The sequence below is a fragment of the Rana temporaria genome, chromosome 4 (genome assembly GCF_905171775.1).
Source record: "Rana temporaria chromosome 4, aRanTem1.1, whole genome shotgun sequence".
NCBI lineage: Eukaryota > Metazoa > Chordata > Amphibia > Anura > Ranidae > Rana > Rana temporaria.
Window position 1 is genome coordinate 245483915 of NC_053492.1, and position 5892 is coordinate 245489806.

The window sequence follows — 5892 nt, forward strand, 5'->3', positions numbered from 1 at the left end:
ATATTCTGACCGAACACGATGGACACTTTCTGGGGGTCAAATTTTTGATCCTTGATAGAGTCCATCCTAACCCCAGAGGGGGGGATTGGAACAAAATCCTCTTACAGCTCGAAACCCGTTGGATCGCTGAGCTAGAGGCCAATCACCCTCCTGGTCTTAACGAGCAGATCAGTTTTAGGCCCTTTTTGGAGGGCTTTTCATCTGGGGGGTGCGAGAAAGATTGATACGATACTGTGTTGTTTGGTATTTTTGCCTTTTTCTGTTTGCCTTTTGTATTTCATGTTTCTTGTCCAATTGACTTCTTTGTTTTCATCGTTGTGTAAACATTGATGATTTATGTAATCATTATTATGTCCCTGTATCCCCTGCGCATTCCCCTTTTTAGGGACTTCCCACAGGCTCAGAATTGTTGTCCGTGCGGTGTTTGTTTCACTATATATAGCTGGGCGCACGTAAGCCGTCCCCCTTTTGAGGGACGGCTTCCCCAGACCTGGTCCCTTCGCGCCTTTTAGGTGTCGTTTGACCTAGGGTCTATACCTGCGCCCATAACAGGGATTTGTAAACTGCAGGGGTTTCATTCCTTATACACCTGGCTTTCTTGCATGTCCCTGGATCTCCTTTTGGCCCTTTGTCCATATACTTACTACTTTAATACCTTTACCTCGTTTGTGTCCTTGGCCTGGTATACATTGAACAATGTCCCCTCCTTATTTAAATGGCCTCACCTTTTTCCCATTATATATTATATGTCTGGTGTCCTTCCCAGCAGCCTTTTTTTTTTTGCCGTTTTTTACAACCAATAATCATTTCCCAGTTTAACCTTCACTGCTGACACCTTCTCAGCAGTCTTTGTCTCTGCACCGCCCCTTCCCTTTACATTAGCCTACTCCCATTTACTTCCTGTTCCACTCTCCTTTCCGTGTCAGGTGACTGACTGTCACCTGACAGGCCTTCTCAGTCTTTTCCCCATGCTGTCTGTTTACTACTGCCCACTTCCACACTACCGGCCTATTATGGATCGCCTGGTCTCTCCGACCACACCCGCCGTATCTAGGCCTGCCCCCTTACTTCCCTATATAAACCTCTAGCCGTCCAAACAATGTCAGACATTGCTGGACGGCAGAGGTACTAGTGACATGTCTGGTGGCTACACTGAGCGCTTGTCTCTTGTAAGTACTCCCTTACTCTGGATCCTTTTATTTATCACTTTTTGCATTGGTTCCCTCCTTCCTTATCTAATGCCTGTTTCTATTGCCATCCATTGTATTCACAGATTGGAGCTCTGCTAGCTCTCTACGGACACCTCTGGCCAAATTTAATATGACACTTTTCTGCTAACCTCAGGTATGCAGTTATTTAATTACATATTTTTCTACATATGGTTAGGTATTTCATTACATGTATATTTATCCTGTCCCTTTTTTTATGGACAGGTTTTTACATTATCATATGTTACTTTGTGACTATATGGGCCTGAGGTCTTGCTATATGTGATTCTGCACCGCCGGCTTCCTTCCTCTTAATTTCATCCAGAGGAGTCTTTCTGCATCCTGATAGTGGTGTCCTTTCTCTGGGGTGTGCAGGGTTGATTAAACGCTGTGATTGGTATGTGTGTGTTTTTATCTGCACCTTTTGATGTATTTATTGCCATTTTTCCATTTTGTAACACTTGCAACATATATGCTTTCTTTGTTTTTTAGAAAAGTGGTTCTTATACTCGTTGACTACATATACTTCGGCCCCTGATGAAGGGTAATCCGAAACGCGTAGGGCCGTGTATGTCTTCATGGACCTTGCTTTTCAATGACACCTAACCATGTATTGTTTTTAAATAATTCTATGTGATATATGTGTACAATTTCCATTTTTGAATATTAAATTATCTATTTTTTGGATTACTGTGATTACTGTATACCTTTGTTGCCTTTAAAGCCCCATTTAGGGGGTCCCTCCACTTTTTCCGCTGGAGGATTAGGACCATACTGTGCCAGTCCTCGTTTAACAGCCCGATCAAAACTTTCTTCCTCGGGTGTCCTGTCTGTTACGCTGGGCTCTTCAGCTCTATCCATTTCGACAAGTTCTGCGATAATGTCCCTTTTCTTACGGTTGCTGGCTGGTCTGCCCCGGCTCTCCAGCAAGTCCTTGAGGGAAGAGAGCCTCAAACGTTCATACTGCGTCTCCATTGTCCTGTGTCCTTGTAGCTGTTCTTCTGGCAAAGGAATTATCCCACTGCTAGCCAACAATTGTAACGGTCAGGGGTTAACACCGTTTACGATCTTCCATCAGACAGGACCCATTCCATTCCCCAGAAGGACGAGACACACAGCTCTGTTTCTGGTTCCAAATGAATGAATGCTTTAATGGTAACTCAGCCTTGTTATATACAGTTACAAGCATGCTACAGTAATCACAGGGACAATGAAACTCTCCACCCAAAACATCACACAATGGTGTTCCCAACCAATCCACATCCCAGACAGACATTCGGGCACCAAATCTAGAGGAGTTAATTACTACAGCTGACAAGTCCCATTCCACATCTATTATCAATAGTATTTTCACACAAAACAGTGTCATTAGCATACACAATGGAATATCTTAGGAGCAGACCCAATTAACACAATGGACAACAGAATGCAATCACAGCAAGCCCCAGCCAGGTGGACCTAATTAGCATCTCAACAGTCTATGTTACACATTGAATGAGACATTCTTATTGACCTGTTGGGGGTCAATAAGCCACCTGTAATATGTCAAGATCCTGCAATACATTAATTATCATTAATGTCCCATCTCATGTAATCCGAGATATCAGTTCTCAGTCATCCTATGCCCAAAAGGGACATAGGATGACCCTAGACCCAAGAGTCATTAGAGAAGCTGGCACAGGAGTACCCCACATCCTTCAAAAGTCTCTGGGTATCACGGGCCATTTTTATTAGGACATCTTCATTTTTGTATGTATTTGTCATAATACAGTGACGTGAAAAAGTATTCATGCCCCTTGAAACTTTTCACATTTTGTCATGTTACAACCAAAAACTTAAATATTTTATTGGGATTTTATGTTATAGACCAACACAAAGTGGCACATAATTGTGAAGTGGAAAGTAAATGATAAATGGTTTTGAACTTTGTTTTACAAATAAATATGTGAAAAGTGTGGCATGTATTTGTATTCAGCTATTACTTTGTAGAACCACTTTTCGCTACAATTACAGCAGCAAGTCTTTTTGGGGATGTCTCTACCAGCTTTGCACATCTAGAGAGTGGCATTTTTGCCCATTCCTCTTTGCAAAATAGCTCAAGCTTTGTCAGATTGGATGAACCACATCTGTGAACAGCAATTTTCAAGTCTTGCCACAAATTCACAATTGGATTTAGGTCTGGACTTTGACTGGGCTATTCAACACATGAATATGCTTTGATCAAAACTATTCCATTGTAGCTCTGGCTGTATGTTTAGGGTTGTTGTCCTGCTGGAAGGTGCACCTTCATCCCAGTCTGAAGTCTTTTGCAGACTCTTAACAGGTTTTCTTCTAAGACTGCCCTGTATTCGGCTCCATTCATCTTCCTATCAACTCGGACCAGCTTCCCTGCTGAAGAAAAGCATCCCACAACATGATGCTGACACCACCATGTTTCACTGTGGGGATGGTGTGTTCAGGGTGATGTGCAGTTTTAGTTTTCCACCTCACATAGCATTTTGCTTTTAGGCCAAAAAGTAACATTTTGGTACCATCTGACTAGAGCACCTTCTTCCCAAACTGCAAATGGGACTTCTTATGGCTTTCTTTCAATTGCTTTCTTCTTGCCACTCCTAAGTAAATAAAATGTATATTCCCCTCAAAAATAAGCCCTTAACCACTTCCCGCCCGGCCTATGGCTGATTTACGTCCGGGAAGTGGTTACACAATCCTGACAGGACGTCCATGGACGTCCTGCAGGATTTCATGCCGCGCGCGCCTGTGGGGGCGCGCAGCGCGGCGATCGGTGATGCGGGGTGTCAGTCTGATACCCTGCATCTCCGATCTCGGTAAAGAGCCTCCGGCGGAGACTCTTTACCACGTGATCAGCCGTGTCGAATCACGGCTGATCACGATGTAAACAGGAAGAGCCGTTGATGGCTCTTCCTCACTCGCGTCTGACAGACGCGAGTATAGGAGAGCCGATCGGTGGCTCTCCTGACAGGGGGGGTTCGCGCTGATTGTTTATCAGCACAGCCCCCCCTCGGATCGCCACATGGACCACCAGGGAAGCCCACCCTGGACCACCAGGGTGGGCCAAACAAAAAAAAAAAAGCATGAAAAAAAAGTCTTAAAAAAAAAAAAGCTTTTTTTTTAAAAAAAAGATGCCAATCAGTGCCCACAAATGGCCACTGACTGGCAACATGGGTAGATCAGTGCTTCCCCACAATGTCCATCAGTGCCACCCCAAGTGTCCATCAGTGCCACCCCACAGTGCCCATCCATGCCCAGTGCCCACCTATCAGTGCCCATCTGTGTCACCCATAAGTATCCATCAGTGCCACCCATAAGTGCCGCCCATGAGTGCCCATCTGTGCCGCCTATGAGTGCCCAGTGCCGCCCATGAGTGCCCATCAGTGCCGCCCATGAGTGCCCATCAGTGCCGCCTATGTGTGCCCATCAGTGCCGCCTATGTGTGCCCATCAGTGCCACCTATGTGTGCCCATCAGTGCCGCATACCAGCGCCGCCAATCAGTGCCACCTCATCTGTGTCCATCAGTGCCATCTCATCGGTGCCCATCAGTGCCGCCATATCAGTGCCCGTAATTAAAAGAGAAAACTTACTTATTTACAAAAAAATTAACAGAAAAAAATAAAAACGTATTTTTTTTTCAAAATTTTCAGTCTTTTTTTAGTTGTTGCGCAAAAAAAAAATCGCAGAGGTGATCAAATACCACCAAAAGAAAGCTCTATTTGTGGGGAAAAAAGGACGCCAATTTTGTTTGGGAGCCACGTCGCAGGACCGCGCAATTGTCATTCAAAATGCGACAGTGCTGAAAGCTTAAAATTGGCTTGGGCGGGAAGGTGCGTAAGTGCCTGGTATGGAAGTGGTTAAACAGTAAACCTCACTTTTTTTGCCAAGTAGAAGCCAAACGCATGTGGATAAATGGTAAATAAAAGAAATTAAAAAACAAAACCCATTAAGAAACTGCAAGAAAAGTACAGTTGTTGCTGACAAGGTCATGGTTATCTTCCCCCAAAAAGCAGTTTTGCATATGGAATAAGTCTTTTCACAGAGGTCAGATGTACATGTTGTGACAGCATAAAAATTGTACAGCAGTATAACCAGAAAAAATATTCTAGTCATTGTACTGTTCAAGTTTTTTTCATTAGTTGTTTGAATACAACTTAAAGGAGTTGTAAAGAAAACATTTTTTTTGCCTAAAATTTATTTCTGCAAGGTAGACAGACAGAATAGTGTAATGATTCTGTTAAAAAAACAAGTAAATACCTATTAAATTCCTTCATCTATATTACCTCCGGCGTTATAGTTTCTGTTCTCTCATTCACTTCCTGGTTTGCATCGCTTGTTCATGTAAGAACTACATTTCCCAGTATGAATTGCCACTCCTAAGTAAATAAAATGTATATTCCCCTCAAAAATAAGCCCTTAACCACTTCCCGCCCGGCCTATGGCTGATTTACGTCCGGGAAGTGGTTACACAATCCTGACAGGACGTCCATGGACGTCCTGCAGGATTTCATGCCGCGCGCGCCTGTGGGGGCGCGCAGCGCGGCGATCGGTGATGCGGGGTGTCAGTCTGATACCCTGCATCTCCGATCTCGGTAAAGAGCCTCCGGCGGAGACTCTTTACCACGTGATCAGCCGTGTCGAATCACGGCTGATCACGATGTAAACAGGAAG

General features: G+C 44.1%; 1 long non-coding RNA gene across 1 annotated transcript; it reads left to right on the forward strand.

Moving 5' to 3' along the window:
* Nucleotides 1–1018: 1018 nt before the first annotated feature.
* On the forward strand, nucleotides 1019–1898 carry LOC120935369. The gene is made up of 2 exons (XR_005748435.1): nucleotides 1019–1605; nucleotides 1701–1898. It is a non-coding gene; the product is annotated as an uncharacterized LOC120935369 (long non-coding RNA).
* Nucleotides 1899–5892: the final 3994 nt, after the last annotated feature.